The sequence below is a fragment of the Protopterus annectens genome, chromosome 10.part0, assembly GCF_019279795.1.
Source record: "Protopterus annectens isolate FY-2018-M chromosome 10.part0, PAN1.0, whole genome shotgun sequence".
Taxonomy (NCBI): domain Eukaryota; kingdom Metazoa; phylum Chordata; order Ceratodontiformes; family Protopteridae; genus Protopterus; species Protopterus annectens.
Window position 1 is genome coordinate 84,628,633 of NC_056744.1, and position 17,747 is coordinate 84,646,379.

The window sequence follows — 17,747 nt, forward strand, 5'->3', positions numbered from 1 at the left end:
AAAATCTATCACTGACTCTACAGCTCTATGGAAAGCAAATTGCCTAGAACCAAAAACACTGTGTACTACTCTCAAGTTAAAACAGTCCACAACATAGAGCATGAGCCTATTAAATACACTGTTATAAATAATCTACATAAATATATACACAATCCTACAAGACCTCTAAAATCACAAAATGAAAATGTACTCGATATCACAAAATTATTATGGAGACACACTGTGCTCGGTAGCAGTGGCAAAACGGCAAGATTCAGCAGGCAGGGCCAGTTCTTTACAAAGCTGAACTGAGATGCATTAGATTACACTCCAATGCCACATCATCTAAACAAAATAAACAAAAAAATCTCAACATATTGGGCATCTGTATGGAAATAGTGAATAGGGAACACTGCAGTCATTCTGTCGTTTGTGAATGCAAATAAGCAATACAGCACACCACAAACACTGTATCTTAGCTTTCAGCTGTTAACCCTCCTGCTTCAGCACATCTCCCTTCTCTTTTTTCTTCACATTTTCCTTTTCTATTTTTCATCTCTTCACTTAATAAGTTTAACGGAATGCTTTCCTCCTGAACTAAACATACTCTGTGAGAGCCTTGACACTGGCTGACTTGATTTTAGTCAAAGCTTTCTTGTCTGATTAATTTGTTTGACAAAAAAGCTGTCACCTTCAGTGTGAGACTGACGTAATTTCAGGATTGTGAAATATGCCCTTTCTGTGATATTATACACTCTCAGCGTTGGCATATTTAAGCGCTAGAGGGTGTGGGGGGCATCTGCTTGTAAAAAGCATGTTTTTGCTTTGCATGCTCTGAGGTTATGTCTTAGAGCATGTGTGTGCTTTACATTTTTTGTAGGCATTTTGATTGTTACATACTGAAGTTTCAATTTATTTTAGTATGCCCCTGTTATGTATATCTATATCTGTGTGTGTGCGTGTGTGTGTGTGTGTGTGTGTGTGTGTATATATATATATATATATATATATATATATATATATATATATATATATATATATGGGTCTACTTGATATGATCTACATTTCACAATGTCGAAATCCATATGGCCGAGACCATATGATCGACATTTGAAATGTCGAACATACAAGCAGACAAAAATAAATAAATAACTTTAACGATGCTAGCAGTGGGGACACCACCCCCCTGCAACCCCCTGCACTCCCCCGGTAACTTTAATATATCAACTCCGAGATCACACTACCGTGCGCAAATGAAAATCTTTCCATTCTGCACTGTATGGAGATGCCGGTTCCCCATGGTCGACATTTCAAATGTCAATCATATGGTCTCGGCCATATGAATGTCGACATTGTGAAATGTTGACCATGTAAAGGGGACCTATATATATATATATATATATATATATATATATATATATATATATATGGCTGAGACCATATGATCGACTTTTGAAAAGCTGACCATGCGGAACCGCTATCTCCATACAGTAGTATGTAGTGCAATCTCGGAGTTGGTATATTTAAGTTACGGGGGGTGTAGCCCCCCTGCTAACAGCTTTTAGGCAAGTGTTCGTTGTGTTTTTGTGTTTACTTTACATGTTCAACTTTTCAAAAGTTGATCATATGGTCTTTTGAAAAGTCAGTCATGTAAAGTAGACCCATATATGTGTATATATATATATATATATATATATATATATATATGTATACACACACACACACACACACACACACACATTAGATAAAAGCAAATCACAATACTGCTTTACTACTTTACAGTATTTCTATTATGACAATTTCAATTGCATTATTGTCTCCACCTGGAACTTTCTGCATTGTATATAATGCCCCCTGCTAATTATACGTATTATCTCTGGAACTGCACCATAATGGGGAAAGGGTATATTCCTCAGGCCCAGGAATTGTGTGATCTCAGACACCTGTCGAAAAAACTGTGTTGACTAAACAGATGCTGACTAAAAGCAAATTTGTCCATATCTGGTGCTCCATATATCTTTTTTTTTTTTTTTTTTTTTTAACTTGTTAGTTTTTTTTTCTGCCAGGACACCAGCACATGGAGTAAAATGGAAATCCACCAAAGAGGAATACTCCAGTACCAAAGCTGCTCCTCGTAGTTTATTCTAATAAATATACAGACACACACACACACATATATATATATATATATATATATATATATATATATATATATATATATATATATCTATATATGGTTCGCTATGACATCGCCAAAGTTTCAAAACTCCGAAGACCATATGGCCAAGACCGCATGTCCTAAGTTTTGTTACTCTGAAAACTGTGTATTGGGATTGCCGTATAGCACGGAACCTGGGATTTGCCATTTTCCTCACTGTAGTGCGATCTTGGAGTTGGTATATTTAAGTAACGGGGGTGTGGGGGGTACAGGGGGGCTTGCCCCACTGCAAAAACATACAGGTAAGTTGTTTTGTTTTATTTTCTTGTTTTTTTTTTTTTTTTTTTTTTTTTTTTTGGAATTTCAAAACTTTGGACATATGGTCTCGGCCATATGGTCTTCAGAGTTTTAAAATTTTGGCAATGTGTTAGTGATCCATAAATATATATATATATATATATATATATATATATATATACACACACACACACACACACACACACATATACAGTTTATCTATTGTTTGTAACAGAATAACCATTATTAATCCCGATAATTCATGAAAAAGCCCAACATGGTACATAAGGGCTATGGTTAAAAAGCCATGTTCCCGCAATGCAGTACTTTGCAGTTCATAGATACTTTAGCCGCAATGAGGAAAGACCTCATTATAAGATAATTTGCATGTCTGTGTATCTCACACACACCACATGCCCCATACCTGTCCCTGTTTCTGTTGTTAAAATGTCCACAATGTTTCTTCTTCCCCTGCTTGGTAATTTACAGATATTTACAGACAGTTCTTAATGCTTGATATTCAAGTTCCACACGTCATATCCCTCAGTAAATGGATAGTAGGGTAAAAGGTGTTATCCTACAAGGTTGAGAGATATGCCTAACATTTCCTGACCCTCTACCTCACATGTCACAAAATGTTGCAGACATTGCATGATGCCCAGGATCCTCAGTATATGTTAAGAAATTCTGCTGCACTAGTTAGTGCTGTGGGCTGATGCAGGGGGTTCTTGTGTTGATGGTGCATGGCTCAAATCCCTTTCTTTCACTTTGGACTTTGCTTTTTCATTCATTCATTTATTGTTAAAGTCTAAACCTAGTTTCTAGTGGTGGCACAGAGAACTAATATTCTCAGTGGGAGGGTGTGACACCCCTGCACTGGCCCAGTAATCAAGGAGCCTCAATCCTCACCACTGGCAACAGTGGGTAATGTACACACTGGGAGGATTACAAGTATACATAGTAAAGTGCAATTTCACTTAACAGCATGCAGCAATCACAGTCAGTTTGGGGCTGGTTTCTCCCTCTTTCTCCAGATCCCCAGTAAGACTCCCCACTGGCAAAGATATAGAGTTGAGATCTCAGCTGAGTGGCTAAACCAAGTTCTCCAGTACCCTCTCTGACCAACTAGTGCTTTGTGTCTCTGCCGAAGTAGCTGACACACAAACTTTGAGATTTGATTTGTATGCAAACACACACAAACACCTGGGGAAGGCTGGCACTGGTTTACTAGCTATGCCCCCTTCTGCCCAGACTATAATGTAGTTCCAACTGCCACCAGTCAACTCTTATCAGCTACTTTAAGGCCCTTAACAAAGGGTGTTTAATCTTACTGTGTAATGTTACTATTAATCCAAATGGTAGTCTGACCAAGGGCAAGACTATTTAGGAGTGGCCTGAACAGTGTCAACATATAGATATGCAAGTATCTAAGAGCTTAAATATCTCTTAACAGACCAACCACAACTAAAAGGTTTAAACATATTTAATAATTAATAATAAAAGAAGAAGACAATTCTCAGTAAGTAATCAGTTACATCAGAGTTTAGAATCACAGCAAATATTTAAAACAACATTGCAGGACAGTCATATAAATAAAGAAAACATCAAAGCTATATTTTACTATATTCCTATCTGACTCTAAAAGAGTTACTATGCCTTAGAAACGTACTTGCAGCAAGGCAAGTACAGAAGGTGGTGAGTGGATGTTCCAGCCGATGTTGTTAGGTCAAAGAAAATACAAAATGCACAGTCTCTCTCTGAGAGCGTTCTTAAATTAATATAAAATATTACTGCTGGGTTAGCTTGGATGACATCACTTTTTGTCACCTGACTTTAGTTCCCAAGCTAAACCCCCCTTTGTCAGAAACTAACAGAATTTTAGCATCTCCCTGTGAAAAATACATATTTCTCAGATGTTTGCAGATCCTGGAAGTCATAAAACACTTCTACATCTTAAACCTAATAATTACTTTTCTTTCAGGATAATACAAGACACTTGTAGCTCTAGACATTGTGTCTACTACTGCACTGAAACTAATAGATAACACCATTTTATTATGTGGTTATGAAACAATTTAATTTCAACTATTTTCTCAGAATTTTTTTAAGTTAACCTCCTGTGTTCCAATTTCCATTAAACATGTATATCTAAACAGTCACAATAGTGCAGTTACATTCCTGTTCTATTCCAATAGGGCATGCTGTGGTTACATTTTAGCTCAGTACTTTACACACACTTCCATATAAATCATATCAATAATTACAAATGACATATAATTATTTAAAAATTTCCAGCTAGCTGGGCTGGCAGTATTTCCCTTTGTCTCAGAGGGTACAGGGTTTGAGTTCTGTTAAGTGCCTTTTTAGGCTTACTTCTTATCTCTGATGTCTAGTGGTTCCCCGCACCTTTATTTTTGAATATGTGCCTTTAAGGCATGCCATACTGAGGATCCTTGGTGGCTAGTGCTCATCACACACCAGATCCTCGTTCTGTTTATGTGTCACTCAGGATCTCATTTAAAGAGTTATCCCTGGCAGCTTGTGTTTCCCCTCACCCAGTGTCACAAGCTCTGCTCATTAGTCTAAGTGGGTGAATGGAAGTATGGCAGCCACCGCGCACACACACACACACACACACACACACACACACACACACACACACACACACACACACACACACACACACACACACACAGCCTCTCTTACACACTTCTTACTTACCTGACCACTAAACTCCCCAGCACTTATCTCTACTATGGTGGCTGAGCATGGCCATTTTGTCATGTTCACTACTGCAAGAAGCATCTGAATGATCATATGAATCACTCTGTATGTTGATGCCTTCTCGGAGGCAACTGTAGGAGGAGAGCACATGGCTCATTACCATATGCCTCTCCCTAGGACATCCTCATTAGCATCTAGCACTGCCATGGAGGCAGCTCACTTTGGTGCTGCATGCCTTTGTGCAAAGGTTCCATGGTGGGGTGCTGTCTATGAATTCAAAATGATTAGTGTACCCCTTGTGGCAACCTTTATGAATTCTGTTTAATATTTTCACATATTATATATCATGATTCTCGTCTGACCATTGTCAGTGTTTGTATATATGCATCTTAGCTGAGGATATTTTGTTACAGGATTTCCACTGAAAAGGGGCTCCTTCAGAACTTAGTTGGACTATCCCATTAAACAAACCAGAAAGAAATGCTTACATTTTATCATGTGATGGGTGCTTTGATTTAATTAAAATTTACATAATTCTGGAGGTCTGTCATTCTCTTAACTTGAAGGTGACCAAAAACATAAAAGCCACCTTTGCATCTACAGAAAGTAATCATGACCACATTAATGGTTTTAATTTTGGTACCAGCTTATAGTCTTGTAGAAAAGTTTTAAGATCACTAGGTTTAAAAGTAGAACTTTTGACCGCTGGAGCCAGTTATGTGTATCTGCATTTGGTTAGGTAGTAGCACCACTCATTAAAATTCAGTTCTAGAAGTCTCAGAATATTATTGAATATGAGACATTTTGTTGCTTACCTTTTAGCCCTTTAATGAAACCAAGGAGGTCATAATATTTTTAAAGTTCCAACAGACTGAAGTTAAATTCAGTTTAGTTCAAAATTATTATTATTACTTGGATTAAATTCAAAATAATTATATAGCTGAAGACCAAGAAATCAATGTAAAATAAACAGTTTGCAGCAGAAGTGCTTATCCAAGTCCTTTAAGTAGCTGTTGCTACTGAAAGTTGGCAGTGCAGAAGACAGAGCTAAAACTTCTGTGTGTTCCTGTACTACATGATTGGCGTCTAGTAACCCCATCAAGGAACTCTTTGCTATTGTCCCTGGCTTAAGTACTGCCCTGGGTGTAACCCCATGTTGTCCATAAACTAGAAAAAGCCCTCTTTTATCCAGAGTTAGAGGATCTCCTTGCTCAGAGCATCGTTGGACACTGTGCATTGCCAGCCTTTACTGTCCCATAGTTAGCCCAGTGTCATGACCCTGACAGCCTAAGTGAAGGCACAATGTAAGATCCAAGCTCAGGAGCTCTGAGACTCAAGGTGATCACAACCTTCATAGATACATTTGCACACCTGAGGATGCAGTGTGGTCAGTGGATAATGAATTGAAAGTAGCTAAGAAGTAATTTCATAGTGACAGACCTTTATCATTGGGCTCCACCATGATGTATGAGTTCCACGAAATTCACTGTGACACATCCCTTATTCCATCTGAACCCATCAAAAATCCCCCAAAAAGGTACTTCATCTTTGGGTTGGGGATCACAGCTTAGCTCCTGCATGAATCAAAGGAACTGAGCCTCCCAGGAAATGGTAATCCATCTAAAGCAGCTTAACAGTTAGACAAATGTTCTCAGTCTAGCAGCTCCAGAAGATGAGACTAGGGCCCCTTATGTACTACTAAAAGCAACTGAGTTGTGATGCAAAGTGGATGGAAAATGCTGATATGCCCTCTGTGGTGAGATGATATGGATCTGGCATTGCGTTGTACAATAGGACATCATTGCATTAACCATTCACAACCCAGGGGAATTTCTTGAGGTGTACCTCCATTTTTTTCTTAGAGCTGAGGCTTCATCAGTCCTGTCGTCTTCTGGGAGTTGGGTGCACCCAGAGCCCGACCTAGTCATCACATGCAGTGACATGGTTCTTTCTCTCTTCTGCTCAGTGCTGCAGATAAGGGAGAGTTGATGGCAGACACATTCTTCTTCCCTCACTAGGGAAGATTCCTGTACCTCTGTTCTGCATTCCCTCTGCATACCTAATTTCAGAGTGCAGGGAATAAAGACCAAGCCTAGTCCTTGCTGCCCCAAGCTCACTGAGAAGAATATGCTTTCAAGATCCTGGTAGTACAGAAAACTAAGCGAAGTACACCCCTTCAGTTGGGTGACAGACAGCTCTGTCTCAAAGTTTAGATCCTCCTCCTCCTTCAGAAACTTGCTGCTGCAGGATGTTCTAGTGGGAGCCTCAGAGCTGAGTGTTGGCATGGCATAATGGTTAAGGAGTTTACCTTGCAGACACAAGATACATGATGTTATTCTCATCTTGGGCAGTAGGGCTAGGCTTAAAAAGCCCCCCTGGGGTTAATTTATTGATCACCTATGATAAAAACTGCTGGTTAGCTTTCTACTCATTAAACGTATTCTTCTAAATAGAAGAGATTCTCCACCTGGGCAGATGTATGTCCTATGCCACCTCATTTGCTAATGCAAAGGTGATCTTGACTTATCTCAAGTACCTGATATAAGTCTCAGTTATTCGGTACTTACGCTGCACATTTTATGCCTGTCTGCTCATGATTACACTTGGTTGGAAGTGGGGACTGGTTAAGCAATTCCTTAAATGGTTTCTGTATTTTCATCTACCTCTGAAAAATTATTCTCCTCTCTAGGGCTTAAGCTTCATGATTGACAGACATAACTGACATTTGTCCTGCCTTCCATTGAAGCACTGCTGGGTGTCCTTCTATTCTCATGTTGCAGTATTCTAACCTTTGGGTTGCTGCCACCTAGTGACCTGAACATCTGGCCAGTATACAAAAGCTTTATTCACTGCAAGGTATGTGGGATGTCTGACATTGGCTGTAGGGAACAAGATCCATAAATGTGACGTCTGCATGTGCCTTCCTCAGAACTTCTCTGCCACCAGTCGAATGTCAGCTCATCCTGCTGTCTCTGCCGTCAGATCTTATGATTCAAGTTAAGCACCCCGTTGGGGCCTTTTTCTTATTATTTTCTTGGTCACTGCATGCCTGCCAAGGTTTATGTCATCTAGAAAAGGAAAGTGTAGGGGTGGACGTCAGATCCCTCATAAGGATGCCCACGACCTGTGTCTGTTTTGCCTAGGGCCCAACCACGACCATAAGGCCTGTGCCATTAGTCAAGCCTTTGTCCTGAAGACCCTTTGCAGCCATCTGCACACCGTTAACATTTATCTGGAAAACCAAAGACTTAAACATCTGGCTCTTGGGATGGAACAGCCGTCCGGTCATACCACCAAACACCAAAAAAGAAGGCCAAAGTTTCAAGGCCTGAAACTATGACTGCACCTCTTCCACCCAATGATCCCCCTGTGGCCGAGGTATGCCTGGAGGAATGTACAGAACCAACCGACTCAAGTATAGCGGGTACTGTACAAGTTCAGAAAGCACATCCATGGCAGTTATGCAGATGTCAGATGCCGATGATGAGGTGGATCCTAGGCTCACTATGGACATCCAGACAGATCCTTCCTCTGCTTCTGTAGCTCCTGAGACTAGGCCCTCCTTAGGCCCTACACCCTCTAGGCCTGTCTCTTCCTTGAAAAAAAAAAACTAAACATGTCTCTTCACTTACTGAAAGCCTGCCTGACTGGCAAGCATCTCTCAAGACTTATTTAATGCCTTTATGGCTCTTAGGCCTTCCTCTACTGCTTCTCCCATGGCCAATCCTCCTGTTATTAGCCCTAGGCCCAGACCATTGAACCTCCCACACTGGAAGCCGAAGAGTCTTCAGATTCCTCTTCTGAGGTTTCTCTGTCTTATGCTTCTCAAATGCCTTTCCCCCTTGGCTTTGCATCCTCTGAGGAGGACTCTGCTGAGGGAGATTTCTCTGGGGAGGACCTGACCTTTGGAGAAACAGTCTCTCGGATGAAAAAATTCTTTAAATGGGACTCCACAGAAATTACTGAAGTCAAAAAGAGATGTTATCAACTCCTACAAATGGACTCTCCTGCACCTTCAGTTCCACCAGTCCTGCCAGCCTTTTTGATGCCTTTTCTGCAGCTTCTAAAAATCCTGAATCCCAGTCCCCTGCTCCTAGAAGACCTGACCGATTTTATAATGTTCCTGAAGGGACAAAATTTTTCATCAAGTGTCCTGCCACAGATCCTGGTACTATTTCTGTTTCTGCAGACAAACCCTCCAGTCTGCTGCCTTCCACCTCTGTCCTCCCTATGATTGATAAGGATAGCAAAACAATGGAGAGAACTGGCAAGAAGGTGTATACTTCAGCAACTCTAGCCTTTAGGGCCATCAACTACCAGACATACATGTCCAAGTACTCCCTGGCCCTTTTATCTCAGGCTTCTATGCTTTTGGATGGCCTCCCTGATTTGGCCACTAAGTCCCAAATTTCTAGTCTGATCTTCTTGTCCTCACAAGTAACAAGGCATTCAATAAAATGCAGTTATGATGTTGCAGAGGCTTTGGCCAGATTTCCAGCCTCTGCCTCAGTGCTCAGTAGGTACTCCTGGTTGAGGTTGCAACCCCTTCGTGATTATATCAGGGCTAAACTTTTAGATGCCCCACTAGACAATTCAGCCTTGTTTGGCACCCAAGTGGTAGAACTTTTCAAAACCCTGCAGCAAAAAAGAAAAGAACTTCAGGACCTTAAACATTTGTTTGTATCACCTATTCCTAAATTCAACAGGAATTACCCTACCAAGACTCAGTTTATTAGAAAACACTCTGCTCCTCCACCTCCGGCTAGCAGCAAAAAGAGTTCCAGAAAGCAGCAGACTCCTTCTTGGCCTGCCCAGACACCAACCTAGAAACCACCCTTTCAGGACAAGACAGGTCTGTGACTGTCGGCCTCCTCTTCCAGGCCATATTCCCCTTTCCCAGAGACTGTCTCACTGTCTCCCTTTCTGGGAAAGCATCACTTCAGACAAGTGGGTTCTGTCTATCATAGGAAAAAGGTTATTGCATGACCTGGGTCATTCCTCCTGTTTTCAGGGGCATTCCTTAGCCACCAAAGGGCCAACTGCCCCTATTACAACCCATCTTGGACAGCCTTCTCTCTGAAGGAATTATTCAACCAGTTCCAGGCTCAGAAAGGGGAAGAGGGGCTTTTACTCCAGACTTTTTCTAGTCCCAAGAAAGGATGGCCCATGGAGACCCATACCGGACCTCTCGCACCTCATCCTCTTTCTTCTAGTACCCACCTTCCACATACTTACCCTTCAAACTCTTTGCTCACTGATAATGCCTTAGACATTCTGACACTGTGGACATCAAAGATGCTTACCTACATATCCCCATCAGGCCCAAATACAGGAAGTACTTACGCTTCTCTGTGGGTTCCTCACATTTTCAGTTCTCTGCTTTACCCTTTGGACTATCTACTGCTCTAAGGGTATTCATCAAATGCCTAGCTCCAATGATAGCCTACTGCAGGGTTCTAGGGATACAAATTTTCCCATAGCTGGATGACATCCTGATCCAGGCAGACTGCTACAGTACCCTCCAGATCCATCTCCAGACAGTCATTTCTCTTCTGCAGTCTCTGGGCTTCACAATCAGCTTTTCCAAATCCAGCCTAAAACCCATCCCAAGACCAGGTCTTCCTGGGGTGGAGAACCAGAACAGACATTATTATGGCATTTCTCCCACCCATCAAGGTGGACAGTCTAAAGGAATACCTGCTGTCGGTCATACATATCCCTCCAATGACAGCAAGAGAATACCTCAGACTCTTAGGGTACATGGCTTCCACAATCCCCATGTTGCTGCTGGCAAGACTCCACATGAGAAAGCTTCAGTGGTCTCTGAGGTCCACATAGACCCAACACTCCCACCCACTGGACCACACCATTCCCTTTCTGGCATGCTTACGGAAGGAGATCCTTTGGTGGGTGGATCAAGTCACTTGGAATCCAAGGCTTCCTTTAAAATCCCTAGCACCAGTACAGGAAATGTACACATATGTTTCAGACCTGGGGTGGGGAGCTGCTATGGGCAGCTTGAAGGTGCAAGGCACATGAACAGGCCTCTCCAAGAGGGAGCACATCAACATTAGAGAGATGAGGGTTTTCATCTTTGCTTTGAGGGCCTTCCAACATGTCCTGAAGCAAGGACCCCTGAAACTGTTCATGGGGAACACTTCTGTTCTTTGGTATATGAACAAACATGGGGGAACAGGATCTTACTTGCTATGCAGACTTGCACTCCAAGCCTGGGAACTGGCATTCCAGCATGGAGCAACTCTGTAGGCCATCTATATACCCTCAGCCCAGAACACGCAGGCAGATACCCTAAGCAGATCCATGTCACAGTGCCACAAATGGATGCTACACAGGGATGTGTTTCTGGACATAGTCCACAGGTGGGGTACACCACAAATAGACCTGTTTGCCTCCAGTCTGAACAGGCAGCTTCCACAGTTCTGTACCAGGGCTCTCAGCCCCCTAATAAGGGCAATGGATGCCTTTTCTATCTCTTGGGAGGAGATTTTTCTATATGCTCACCCCTTCCCACTCCTACAGAAAGTCCTGATGAAAATTCAGCAGGACAAACCAAAAATCTTGATGGTGACCCCCTTTTAGCCAAGACATCACTGGTTCTTCCTCCTGCGTTTAGCCAGGGGCAATCATCACAAGTTACCTCACAGAGTGGACCTATTCACACAGGAAAAGTGATCCTTGATCCATCCCCACCTGGAATCTCTGAACCTAACCCTGTGGGTTATAGAGTTTTGATCTCTTTCAGATACCTTTATTATGAGGGCATGCTAAATGTCCTGCAGGAGGCCAGGAGACCCAGTACTAGGAGATCCTATATGTCCAAGTGGAAAAGGTTCTCCATTTTGTGTCTAAAAAGACAGCTAGACCCATTTCAAGTTGGGGTCCCCCTGATACTGTCTTATCTGTGTGAATTGTTGCAGGCAGGTTTGGCATATTCCTCTGTAAAGGCCCACCTTGCTGCTATTTCTGCATTTTTGCCTTTAGAACCACCACTTGCTTCTAGACTTCAAATGAAGTTATTTCTAAAAGGAGTTCTAGACCTCAGACCACCCATGAGGGCCAGTTCCACCACCCTGGGACCTGAACTATGTGTTGGGGAAGCTCACTGTTGCTCCATTTGAGTCAGCAGCTACAGCCTCTCTAAAGTACTGCACTTGGAAAACTGTGCTTTTGGTGGCCTTAACTTCAGCCAGAAGAGTCTCAGAGCTCCAGGCCCTCATGGTCACCCCACCTTTTTTGATCTTCCACAGGGATAGGGTTACTTTGTGGACTAACCCTTCCTTTATGCCTAAGGTGGTCAATGAGTAATCCCTGAAGCAATGTATCCACCTTCCCACTTATTTCTCGCAGCTCCAGAATGACAGTGAGAGAGTCTTGCATTTCCTTGATGTTTGCAGACAACTCAGATTCTACACTGACAGGACTAAATCTACTAGAAGATCAGAGCAACTGTTTGTCTCCTTTCATCCCAGGGCTCTGGGAAAAGCTGTGACTAAACAGACTGTTTCTACACTGGTTTTCAAAGCCATCTCCTTTTGCTATGCCTACCATGGAAAACACATAGACTTCAAATATTAAAGCCTATTCTACTTGGGCCATGGCCTCCTCTGGAGCCTTTTTCAAGAGGTTGGACATTGCCTCTATTCCAGAAGCAGCTACCTGGACATCTGTCCATACCTTCACAAAACATTACAAACTGGATCACATTTCCAGAGCCAGAGCAGGCTTTTCTAGGGCACTCCTGCATGGATTTTTGGAAAATAGTTTCAAACCACCCTCTTCTTCTTCCCTTTGAGCTGTGGCACTCATCCAAGAATTAAGAATACTGCAACATGAGAATAGAAGGACATAGAATAGTTGTGTAAAATCTTACCATAACCATAAATGTTGTTCTCTTCCATGTTGCAGTATTCTATCACACCCTCCTACCCCCTATTCAAAATAAAATGTGGGCATTTCTGGATGATTAGGGACTTGTGAATCTATCCTGGGAATGGGGTCCGACTGGGGCACTCAGTTCTGAGGAAGGTACATACAGACATCACATTTATGTCTCATGTTCCCAATGGCCAATGTCAGACATCCCACATACCTTGCAGTGACTAAAGCTTTTGTATACTGGCTGGACGTTCAGATCGCTAGGTGGAGGCTAACCAAAAGGTTACGAATTCTGCAACATCAGACTAGAAGGACATCTATGGTTATGGTAAGATTTTACACAACTATTCTTTCTGTGCCTCTGAAGTTTAAATCTTAGAAAATACTATTCTTGGTGGTCTTGATCTCTTCCACAGGTTCTCTGAGATTTTATTTATTTATTTGACATTTGTTAACTGGGTTGGTCCAACTGAGCCATGGCCCATTTTCAGTGGAGACCCGAGGAGAAAAGCTCCAGATACGTATACAATTTTATGAAATATAAGCAAAGTAACAATGAAATAAAGATACAAAAATCAAACAAAATATAAGCAAAGTAACAATAAAGTAAAAATACAATATCAAACAATGACAATATAACAGTTTACAAATATGTAAAATCCAAAACAAAATAAACATAACTATGGCAAATACCATAGACTAGCACATGGGTAGTAATTTTGAACTTATATGCATGCAGCCTTGACTGGTTTTCACAAGAATGTTAAGATTAACTCACATTTCTTGTAATTGTTGAATCTGTGAAGTTCAACAGAAATTAATTTGACATTAAGGTATTTGGAGGAGAAATTGCATAGAACTCAGGATGGTTTGCTCCCTATTGAGATGAATGCATTATGAAGTGCGTGTGCAGTGTCAGCAGTAGGGCATACCCCAATAAACAAGCATACAACCATGTGCCAAAGGCAGCAGACAGAATCACTGAAAGTGTCTAGTGTGCTAGTAAAGCTGTCCCCTTATTGTAAGTTACAGATTCTGTCCTGTTTCATTAATACTTGCTTCACTGTCTTGAGGTCTGTTTCAGTCTATCTTGAAGTGTTTGTATTTGTAGATATATACATGGGCATACATATGTGTAAGTGTGTGTATGTATATAACTATATCTACATCTATACATATATCTATATATAGGGCTACTTCTGTTTGTCGAAAACACACGTTCATGACAACCAGAAGATCAAACCCACTTAAGCGAAAGTGCATTACATCGACAGTGCACTTTCACAAAAGCCGAGTCACCGAAGCGCATTATAGTGGGGATAAGGAAATATATCCTTTCCCCCACTGTAGTGCGATCTTGGAGTTAGTATATTTAAGTAGGGGTGTGTGGGGGGCATAGCCCCCACATGGGAGGGGGGGTGCAGGGGGGGCTTGCCCCCCTGCAAAATAGTGTTTAAAGTAGTTTTTTTTCAGATTCGGTGAATTGGCTTTTGTGAAAGTGCACTTTCGATGTAGTGCAATTTTCACTTACGTGGGTTTCTACTTTTCTTGTTCGAGATTTTGAAATTTCGATCAAGAAAAGTAGACCCCTATAGCTATATCATATGTATCCCCATTACACTTAAAAAATAACTGGAGAAGCTTTACTTTATAGCAAACAAAGAAAATCATGCATTATAAAAACAGTACCATTAAGAAAAAGTTTTGTTTTACTTACAGTTAACTTTCTCCCTCCTCTTCTCCTCTCTTAAGTACTTTTCTGAACATTAATGACATGAAGTAGGGCATATGCGTCCCCTACAAGTTTAACAAAGTCCAATATTTCCAGATTTTCTTGTTCTGTCATGTTTCACAAATATAATTATTGCTTTGTAATCCCATTTTTGTCAATTTCCAAGTTACCAGTTTTATTCCTGTTCATCTCCATCTCCCAAATCCTGCCTCTGCTTCATTTCCAACTTACTCTTAATTCTTTTAATTGAACCTGGACACCATTAATTTGCTGCCACACAGCAGGAAAAATGTACACCTCCGACAGCTACATCTGTTTTGCGAGTAAGGAGGAAGGCGGCTGTAACACCATCATACCATTTAGAGAGGTTTTCTCCATAGAAACGGTAGAGAATACCAGTGATCTCCTTAGTCCCATAATTATTAGCATAAGAAGTATGATGGTCTTTCAATTCATTGTCATCAAGGACCACGGCAGTTTGGTGGAGAACTTGATAAAAAGGCACACATCCATCAAAATTACCAGAGCCGTGGTTCCTATTAGCTCAAAGAGCAGCTCTGAGGTACCCCTGCCATTGGAGTTGCAAATGTGTAATGAAGATGCATTTCAAAACCTGATGACAACAGATCCGCAAACACAGGATGAAACAAAACAGCAGAACAGACATTCACTAATTGAAGAGGCATTGATGGCTGTCCTTCATCAACTAGGACCTGAAAGTACAAATTCTAGTATTTCTAAAGAGCAAATAAAAGAATGCTTGAGGTGTGACATCTTTTCTGAATATGGGTGAACAGTCTGCATGTTTAGAACAGAAAATAACAGAAAATTTGTGTTATGGGAATCCTTGAATGTCTTCATGAAGAACTGTGGCTCATCTTTTCAGATGTCATGACTGATTTTGCTTCCAATCCAGATAATTATGCTAATCTTGTTGAAGAGTCAATGGGCAAGTGTTGGTTGGCAACAGAGGAAACTGAACATGTCCTTCATCAGTCACTGCCTGAACACCCTGTCTTTCTGAGTGAAACTAGCATAGCAGTCTTAAGAAGAGTCTTAACAGCATATGCATACAGAAACCCTAAAATGGGATATTGCCAGTCTACAAATATTCTGACTTCTGTCTTGCTGCTCTATGCCAAAGAAGAAGAAGTCTTTAGGCTCCTTGTTGCTATCTGTGAATGAATGCTTCCTGACTACTTCAATCAGAGAGTTATTGGAGCTCAGATGGACCAGTCTGTGTTTGAAGAACTTATAAAGGAGCAGCTACCTTAACTGATTGAGCACATTACTGATTTGTCATCCATATCCCTGTCCTGGCTTCTGACCCTCTTCCTTAGTATAATGCCATTTGAAAGTGCTGTGAACATTGTGGACTGTTTCTTCTACGATGGAATCAAAGCCATCTTCCAATTGGGCTTAGCTGTTCTGGATGCTAATGCAGTGGAACTTTGTAGTAGCAAAGATGATGGTCAGACATTAAAGATTCTTAGCAGGTTTCTAGACTATGTTAAGAACCCAGAAAGTCTTTTGCCATCCTGATTGGTAATCAGCATGCTTTTGTTGATGAAGATCATCAAGCTTGCCAAAGCACTGATATATCTAACTTAATAAGAGACTCTTATGAGAACTTTGATGACCTAACTTTAGAGCAGATTGAACGGATGTAATATAGACATCGAATATGTGTGTTACAGAACCATGAAGATGCTACAAAAGAAAATGTGCATTGAGTTGTTGCACCAGATGTTTCTTTTGATCCTGAAGATTTAGAGCAAATATACAAAGTGTTTAAGAGAGAGCACTTCATCAACTGCTACTGGGGTGGAAGTAGTCCTGTAATTCAGCACCATGACCCAAGCAGACCATATGCTGAACAGTACATGGTAGACTCTCTGCAGTTCTGCATCCTTTTTTCATCTGTTAGCAGAGTGGGCATGTGGCACGCACACCCAAGTTTTAGCTCTGAGAACATTTAGACTGCTAGATGAAAATGGAGACACCTTGTGGACTTCAAAGCCTTTGCTGGATGTTTGGATATGGGTCTATGTTAAAACAATGAAAAGTATACATATCGAATGCTCGGATGAGCAAAAACGCTTATGATCGAAATCGCTATTGTGGGGGGGCTGCACCCCCCACGCCCCTCCCTTAAAAAAATATTCCAAATCCGAGATCACACTACAGTGAGGAAAGGGCAAATTTTCCGATCTTCACTGTACTGCGATCTCACAATATCTATGTTGATCATATGCGTTTTCGCTCATTCGAGCATTCGATATGTATATTTTTCATTGTTTTAACATAGAACCTTTGGATACTATGTATTATGGAGAAATGAATGAAAAAATGCAGCTTCTGTACAGACTTCAGATTCCCCCTGCACTTACTGAAAATGTCGGTTTGACATTTTTTTATGAGCACTGATAACTTTTTTGCAGCACAATGCACTTCCACAGAGTTTCTAATTTCTCATCTCCCTCACATAAATGTTCAAGTATGTGGGAGGTAATGTCCAGTGATTGGGAAGTTAATTTAATTTGTTTGTTAGCAGTATTTTCAAGGGCTGTGCAAATACATTAAGTTCCACACTTCTGTTCACTACACTCTAAAAAAGTATTTGTAAACAACATTATGGTTAAAACAAGGCTGAATGGAGACTAGATGTTTGCATAACCACTCTGTATCATCTGGTGATATTGTCAGATAAGTCAGAAAGTGCACATAGATGCATCAGCTGGTTATTGTATATCATTGTTGCAGCATGGTTCATGAACTTTATCATATTATTAGGAGTTTTATGTTTTTAGAAGTGTATTTAGTTTACAAGACCAAAAGACAGCAGTGTTATGAACATGTGCCACTTTGTGGCATTAATATTTGCATTAATTAAGCTATGAGGTTTGGTACTGTTATTTCACTATTTAATTCCTTTATTCATACATTGTATTTTGATATTTC

General features: G+C 41.0%; 1 pseudogene; it reads left to right on the forward strand.

Annotated features, from left to right (window-relative positions):
• The first annotated feature begins 15,063 nt into the window (after window positions 1-15,063).
• On the forward strand, window positions 15,064-17,213 carry LOC122814098 (annotated as a pseudogene).
• Window positions 17,214-17,747: the final 534 nt, after the last annotated feature.